Raw genomic sequence first — 9,202 nt, forward strand, 5'->3', positions numbered from 1 at the left:
AGTAATACACTGTGTACACTACACTATGTACTGTACATACTTGTGTAGTGTGCAAATTTCCACAGGTTAGTGTTGATTTGAGGTTAGTGTGTCAAATCAAACACAGCTGTTGTTGCACTTAGCTTAGTTCACAATACCAAATCATTACAGAGGGCTAAATTACACATGTATGCACGGTATTTACAACGTCCTCGACCACCATTTCCAGTTTGAAAAGTGATCCCTCCCCCACCGCTACGTAACCAAGATAGCTACCGTCCATAGCTCCACACTCAACTTTTTTAACCTGCATTTTTCTATTTCCTTATTCTCTGTGAATGCACTTATGCACTCAAAACATTAAAGCTGCAGTTGGTAAGTCTTATAAAAGTAACTTTTTATCATATTTGCTAAGACTGTCACTATGTAAAGACAGCATTACATGAAACTAGTAATCTGTAAAATAAAAACAGGCTCATTTAGCCCCGCCTACTGCTCCTACTGCAAATTGCCAGAATCCATCGCGACCGGAAAAAAGACCCAATCAGAGCCAGGATTGTGTCTGATGGAGTGTCTGACAGCTGTCGATCACTACTCACGCACACAGGCCCCTCCCCTTCCTCCTCAGCTCGGTCAAGCTCATATCTCAGAGTTTCTAGGTAAGGTATAGCCATGTGAAAGTCACTGTAAAGCGTTTTATATCTAGCTGTGTGGAGTTCATGTATTATCGATCGCGTGCACGTGGTCGCGTGCACGTGGTCGCGTGCACGTCAGCCTCCTCTGGGGGAGGGACTTTGGAGGCAGGGCAGGAGTGCAGTGGAGAGGGAGGGGGAGGGATCTGACAGTTGTACTTCTTCAGTTTTGATGCTAAATCCTCTCTCTCCTCAAAGTTACCAACTGCAGCTTTAAGGGCCTAATTTAGTAAGATCCCAAATAAAGGGTCCTAAATTGCATGTGCAGAGCAGCAGATTGCATGTTTGGTTAGCGTGCGTCGTTGTGTGGGTGATACTACTAAGAATAACTGCCTAAATGACAACAGGTGCAGACAGCAGTATTTAAATGAGGATGTTGTGTCTTAATGGAGAGTGTGGAGGAGCAGAAAGCCGGCAAGCGTACAATTAAATGTGATCCCATGGAATTAGAAGTTCTAGTGGAAGAGGTTAACAAACATTCGGGACAAAGTCAACACTGTTATGGCACTTTTCCACTAACACAGTTCCAGCACGACTCGACTCGATTTTTTTTGCGTTTCCACTAGGGATAGTACCTGGTACCTAGTACTTTTTTAGTACCTGCTCTGCTGAGGTTCCAAGCGAGCCGAGCCGATACTAAATGTGACGCCAACAGACTGTCGGCCACTGATTGGTCAGAAGAGTCATGAGCCGTCCCACACAAGAATCAAACCCGGCATTTTTAAATACCAGCAACAGCGTTACAGCCATACGGCTCAATTTTGTTGCTTTGTGTGTGACAGAAAGACACATACAGCAGCAAGTACACCACTGCCTCCATGTCCTCCATTGTTTATGTGTTTGTGTCGCGTATAAAACGAAGTCACAGCAGTTTCGCGGAGCCGTGCTATGATGACCCCGCCCACGTTGAGTAGGTACCTTTTTGTAATGGAAAAGGTCGTTCCTGGAACCGTGTCGAGTCGAGTAGTGCTGGAACTGTGTAGTGGAAAAGCACCAATAGTAAAACCAAAAATATTCCACTCCAAAAACAGTAGCATGAGCGGAAAAAACCTGTTCTGTGTGTATTCTGTCATCGCCTCCTCTCTACAGTAACAGCTGGCTAATACCTGCCCTTCAAACCAATGCATGTGCTAAATATTATATTTGCATTTTCTCCTCTCTGTATTTTGCACACTGGGGTAAAAATATGATGATCTTGCACATTTGTAATCCTCAGTGCGACTCGTTAGTAGATCAGCTTTACACACGTTTTCACACATGCAAACCTTTAGTAAATCAGGCCCTAAGTGTAAGCACAGAAGTACGAGATTTGAGACACAGCACAGGTGTAAGTTGGCTCTAACTGTCCTGCTCTGGTAGTGTCTGGATTTAAAATATTAATTCCCCTGACTTTGACCTATTTGACCACCAGAAGAACTACTGTAATAACAATGTTTATTACTCTAAAACCAACAAAATCTACATCAGCTTGTGGTTTAAAAAAAAAAAAGAGGCTAAGGATGATATACTATAAGTAGACGAGTCTGTGACAGGATTATAAATCATGATGCAAACAGTTGTTGGCCTACATTAATCTTGGATGTCAACGTGTGGTTTAGGTATTGAGCGAGTATTTATGTATGAGGAGGAAGCTCTTTTATTTTAAACCACATTTCTTTGGTGTTATAGTTTGTGCCATTAAAAATATTACATTGCATTAATTTCTATGTAAATCACTTATTATGTTCTCATATCATTTGCATTCATTTTTAACACTCCTGCCATGAATACTGATTGCCTCTGAACACCAGTTTAGGATGGATGTGTGAGGACATGATAATGAGTAGGTGGTCTCTGGTTAATGTTTTTCTATTTGGCACCTTATAAATGTCGATATATGTCACTACACCATCATTTGACTTTAATAAGCCAGTTTTGGATTAGTCATTAAGTAACTAGCAGGTTTATTTTCATAGGGAGGCCTGTTTGGCTGCCTTCTATGTACAAATGTACAGTCCTTGTCAGTTTGGTGGTTTATGGTGAGTTATGTGAACTTTTATTTTGAAATAATCAGTATCTTTTTTTTCTTCTTTTTTTTTAATGTGTCCAAAAAATGTTTTATTCTTTGAGAGCAGCACCACCTTACCTTTTAATAAATGAAGTTCTCAAAGTCAGTGTGAGTCAAGTTTATTTTCATGCTTTATTTCACATGGAGAAAATATTTATATTTAATTATGAATAATTACACCACACAACAGCACTTTTTCTATGTATTTGCATGGTTGTTTTTGGGGGGTTTTGATAAGGAGGAAGGGAGGAACGAGGAAAGAAGGAAGGAAGGTAGGAGCGAGCGAGGGAGGGAGAAAGGAAAAGAGGAAGGGAGAAAGGAAAGTAAGAAGGACAGAGGAAAGAAGGTAGGGGGGAGGAAAGAAAGAAGGCAGGAAAGGAAGGAAGGAGGGAGGAAGGGAGGACCGAGGAAAGAAGGTAGGAAGGAAGGTAGGAGCAAGCGAGGGAGGGAGAAAGGAAAAGAGGAAGGGAGGAAGGAAAGAAAGAAAAAAGGTACGGGGGAGGAAGGAAGGAAGAAAGGAAGAATTAATGTTTAAACATGAAAATATCTTTGTCAGCTCAGTTATATTTAGATTTTTTTTTTAAATTCATGAAATGGATTCAAAACTTAAGTCCTGTTGCCATGTTTTAGTAGCTGACAGGAAGTAAACTTTGTTGTCTCCTAGCAACACAGCTGGGCGTCATCCAGACCGCACCTCGTGATTGCATTCAGTTAGTTGAAAGTTGCAAATGTCAATCAATCACTCCAATTATCGCCACGCTGACACGCGCGTGCGGGTGCTGCGAGTGCATGCGCTGCCAGTATTTATAATGTCCACGCTGTCGTCATCAAACATCAGTCATCAGTCATCGGTGACATTTGTAAGTAACTGAATGTTGAAAGAAAGGGTAGATGAAAGAAAGTAGGTTAAGCAGAAAGAAGTGATAAGTAGGTGAGGATATATTTCACAGATATGGAGAATGAATATGTAATTAATCACCTTGATAGGACTTATACTATGGGTGCGTTTATTCTTTCACTTTTTATTTATTAGTTTTTACAAATCTACAATTTATAAGCACCTTGAATTGATGCTATAACTTCACATTATTCAAATGATTTCAGATATTTAAGAACCTTGTATTGTGTTTTAAATTAGCTTGTGTGACCGAGTCATAAAAATAGCTCAATCCAGTCTCATTACTGGTCACATTAACATTAAATTACACACACTGTGGGACAATACAATATACAGAAGTGAATAAAAAAAAGTTCATCCATTAAATAAGACAGACCTTGCAAAGACAAACCAGGAGAGAGAGAGATGTAAGTTTATTCTAATTCATTTGCACAGAATTGAAATACCCAAAAATGTTCAGTTTCAAAGATTAATAATACAACCTGTTATTATAAATACAAAGAAACCCACATACAATTTTAATGAACTATCAATTGAATATATAACTATGAATTGGAAACATACACTAGTGCCTGCAGAGGGCACATTGACCAAGTAGATACTGAAGCTCTGATAAGATTTAACCTTTAACATATTGTTCATATTCTGACTCATAATTAGTCTCTACACAAATTCACACTCATAAATTCTTCATCAGTCATTAATAAATGTTTGATTAATCCTACTGTGAGACATTTACAATCACTATTTTAACTATTTAACATCCTTTAATACTGTTTTTTGATTTATTTAGTTTTTTTAATTAATAAACAGGTCAAACTTGTGTATTTGCAGCTATAAAAATGTGAATCAGCTGCAGAAAAGATAAGAATGTATGCCTTTTATTTCCATTTTCGTATATTATGGGATAAATTAACCCTCCTGTTGTCCTCGAGGGAAGGACGGAGGGAAGGAAGGGAGGGAGAAGGAAAGGAAAGGAAAGAAAGGAGGGAGGGAGGACGGGAGGGAGAAAGGAAAAGAGGAAGGGAGGAAGGAAAGAAAGAAGGACAGAAGAACGAAGATAGGGGGGAGGAAAGAAAGAAGGGAAGGAAAGAAGGAAGTAAGGAAGGAAGGAAGGAAGGAAGGAAGGGAGAAAAGTCAATTTTACCCAGGAGGACGACACCAAGGTTAAGAAAGGTCTGGCTAAAAGAAATGTGTATAGAGTGTGTTTACAGCTCTACAATGTAAAAATGAACAGTATGTAAGGGTTAATACATATTTAAAAATTAATGTTTAAACATAAAAATATATTTTTCAGATCAGTTATATTTAGCTAAAATGTAAAATTGTACCTTTAGAGAAGCAGAGCATGCTGGGACATTTTCTGATGATACAGTTAAAATCATTTCAGTCACATGTGGAGAAGACACTGACGTCTGATAATCGAAATGCCATCATGTGTTTGTGTCTGTGTCTGTGTCTGTGTGTGTGTGTGTGTGTGTGTGTGTGTGTGTGTGTGTGTGTGTGTGTGTGTTCTGTTGACATGTTGATACTGAAAACACTGCGTGAGTACAAGACTGCATCTTGTCCTCATTTTCCCTTTCCCTTTGTAATGAATGTTGAGCCTGTTATGTATCTATGGTTACATAAGTGTACAGGAGTGTGTGTTTATGGGTGTGTGTGTGTGTGTGTATGTGTGTGTAGGTGTGTGTGTGTGTAGGTGTGGTCTGCTATAGCCTTTCAGTTAATTACAGACAGCTTGGCCAATTGGGAAAAAGCTGATTTTGGGGTCAGTGGTTAAGGTTAGGGTTTGCTTAAGTCTCTAAGTTTATGTAATGTGTGTGTGTGTGTGTTTATGTAATGTGTGTGTAGGTGTGTGTAGGTGTGTGTTTGTCAGTCAGACTCTCCTTTGTATATTTAATGGTTTTTATTGTGACTTAATTCACATCTTAAATATGTCAATGGATTCTTTTATGTGCCTATGTTTAGCCACTGCACTTAATTCCTCTTATTTATAATATAATATAATATAATATAATATAATATAATATAATATAATATAATATATCAGAAGATCATCAATCAATCAACATTTTATAGTAGTGTTCATCTATATTTACACCTGTAACATTTTGCTCTTGTCTAATTTCTTGTCTTTCTTTCTGCAAGCGGATCTATTGCCAATGCAAAGTTAAAAAAAATAAAAATGGAGACCCCTCTCTAAAATAAATTCCCTGCATCAACGTGATCAGAAATAATAACATTAGTTAGCTGATCTATTTTGGGCCACACTCAAAATAGACTTCCATGACTATCTTATTTTACTTATTTTATGGCGGAGCAGCTTGATTCAGCTTGATTGAAGGAAGAAAGGAAGGAAAGGAGGGAAGGAAGGGAGGAAAGGAGGAAAGGAAAGGAAAGGAAAGGAAAGGAAGAAGGAAGAAGGAAGAAAGAAGGAAAGGAGGAAGGAAGGAAGGAAAGAATGAAGGAATGGAGGGAGGGAGGAAAGAAGGAAGGAAAGGAGAGGAAAGGAAAGGAAAGGAAAGGAAAGGAAAGGAAAAAGGAAGAAAGAAGGAAAGAAGGGAGGAAGGAAGGAAGGAAAGAATGAAGGAATGGAGGGAGGGAGGAAAGAAGGAAGGAGGGAGGGAGAGAGAAAGGAAAAAAGAGGGAGGAAGGAAGGAAGGAAGGAAGGACGGAAGGAAGGAAGGAAAGAAAGGAGGAAGGAAAGGAGGAAGGGGCACCGAGGAAAGAAGGAAGGAAGGAAGGTAGGAGCGAGCGAGGGAGGGAGAAAGGAAAAGAGGAAGGAAGGAAGGAAGGAAAGGGGAAAGAAGGTAGGGGGGAGGAAAGAAAGAAGGGAGGAAAAGAAGGAAGGAAGGAAGGAGAGAGGAAGGAAGGACAAAAGGAAGGAATGAAGGAATGGAGGGAGGGAAGAAGGAAGGAAGGCAGGAAAGGAAGGAAGGAGGGAGAGAGAAAGGAAGGAAGGAAGGGAGAACAGAGAGGCAGCTGAGTCACTGTAAACTCCTTTTCTATAAACCACAGAGTTTATAGAAAAGGAGTTTTGTCCTGAGTTTGCTTAAACTTGAGCCCAACTGAAGTTGCTCCCTTGTTGACATACATTTGTGTACAAGTTATTTCCTGTGTTTGAATGAAGGGATGGGCTTTGTTTCTTTGTTGCTTTGTTGAAGGTGGAGGGTGCATGTTTGAAGCTGTATTTATTCAGAGAGAGAGAGAGAGAGAGAGAGCGCCTTAAAAGAAAACCTCTCACCAGCTGAAAACAGTAGCAACCTGAAACCTGTATGAATGTGACATTAATTAATCTTTTATTGCTTGAATGTTCTCCGTCTTGTGTTATATAACAGGACATTCACAGCTGATCATTAACAATAGCTCTTATCGTGGAATGTACTGTACAGTACATGGCTGCTATCATCATCATATCTCTAATACCTTCATCCATAAACTCCATAAATTATTTTATTTGAGTGAATCTCAGTTTTGATATCAGTGATTCAATAAAATTTGTTCTAGTGGTGGTGTTAAAATAAAAAGGCCATGAAGCACAATGAGTTCTCCCCCCTTGTAAAATCACCTTTAATATCAATCTGTCTACTGTGTATGAGATACCTTGTGTGCACTGTTGCCAATTTGGCCTCAAGACAAGACACGAGGTTTGACACTTATCTGCCTGTTACGAGTTAAAACCCCATGTGTTGAATTTGTATGTGAGTCCAACCTCTTACAGTAATTTGACTGATTGTCTCTGTGTTGCTTTAAGCCCTTTATTCTTTTCAAAAAACATTTCTTGTGTATATATGGAAATCTTGGCCTGACAGTGGTGCTTCATGCAAGATCAGGGGGTCATCAACATTAACATGGATTAGGACTCAACGTGTTGGGACAATTTAAATCAACATTGAACTTTACAGAAAATGTCTCTATGGCTACGTTCACACCGCAGTTAAAAGTGACCTGAATCTGATTTGTTCCCTCAAAAGTGACCCATCTGATTTCTGACAATGTGAACAGCACAAGTCGCATTGAATCTGACATTTTCAAATCTGATTCAGACCGCTTTGGCTGCGTTCACACTGCAAGCCAAAATCAGATTTTTAGCCCATCTAGATTGGAACCAGATGACTCTTACGAAGTCCGAACACTCTGTCTGAGTCTGAACAGCTCCAAACACTCATATCAGATTTGACGTCCGTGACGTCTCTACTTTTCTAAGCTATGTCACCAGACCCGCGCTTATTCCAGTTGTTGTTGCTAGGTGATATCACTGGAGGCAACGGAGGTCGACGTAAACATCAGTCCATGGACAGAGGACCAAACCATATTCTTAATCTTTTGGGAGATGGCTCGGTTCAAGTGAAGCTCGAGGGTTTGTTGTCGCTGTCGCTGTCGCAATTATATGACATCACACAATACACGCTAGTGACGCCTCCGCCCCGAAGATGTTGCCACGGCAACCTGTCAGATTAGTCATTAATGTGGCCCAGTCTGAACAGAGCCAAATCCGGTTTGGACACTTGTTAAAAACAGTGTGGACAGTCAGGCCTAAAAATCAGATTTGAGAAGGAATCAGATTTGAATCAGATTTGCCTGCAGTGTGAACGCAGCCTTAACACAACTGATTCTAATGAACTCGTTATCAAGCCCTTTGACGAGCGGAATTGAGCATTAAGGCCTGCGGTGTGAACGCAGCCTTAGACCAGTGTTCTCCAACCCTGCTCCTGTAGAGCTGCTGCCCTGCATGTTACATACTGTATCTCCTCACTGTTAACACAACTGATTCTAATGAACTCGTTATCAAGCCGTTTGTCGAGCTTCAGCTGCCTGATAACGAGTTAATAATTAAGATCAGGTGTGTTAGAGTGGTGGAGATACCTAAAACATGCAGGGCAGCAGCTCTACAGGAGCAGGTTAGACTTCATCTCTATAGCCACCAAGTTGACATATTTGTTTTTTAGTGAAATGTCTTAATAACTAGTAAAAAATACTATTGCCAATCCAACCAGATTGAACTGTAATAGCTTTGGTCGCCTCTTAATCTTTCATCTAGTGCCATTATGAAGTCAATATTTCAGTTTGTACAGTTTGTCATTGGTTTATGACTAATAGGCTAACTAATGGCTTTTTAATCAGCCTCTCTGATAGATCTTGTGCTAATGGAATTGGCACATTTCAAATTACCAATGGTCACATGCTAAACTAAGATAGTGAGCCTGTTTAAAACACAATACCTGTTAAATATCAACAAATTAGCATTGTCATTGTCAACTACACAGCATCAGAGAGCTTCAAGCTTGGCTGTAGTATCTTAGTCGTGTTTTCAGATAGCTTGTAATGGCGAAGGAGACGATTTGAGATGATTGCAGCAGTACAAGAAAGGTAAAAAGTCTCCAGCTGGTAATCAGGCCAGTACTTAACCAGGGACACAGATAAAGTCTTATTTTAAAATCTTTAGCCCCACTGCTTTTGATGGTTTAACAGAAAGAAAAAGTCAAATTTCATCAGCATAAATCAGAAAAAAAGGAGATTCATGTCTCACAAAAAGGCATCCACCAAATACTAAATAGTTTCAAAATCAGATTAAAGATTAAACAA

The sequence above is a fragment of the Scomber japonicus genome, chromosome 13 (assembly GCF_027409825.1).
Source record: "Scomber japonicus isolate fScoJap1 chromosome 13, fScoJap1.pri, whole genome shotgun sequence".
Lineage (NCBI taxonomy): Eukaryota > Metazoa > Chordata > Actinopteri > Scombriformes > Scombridae > Scomber > Scomber japonicus.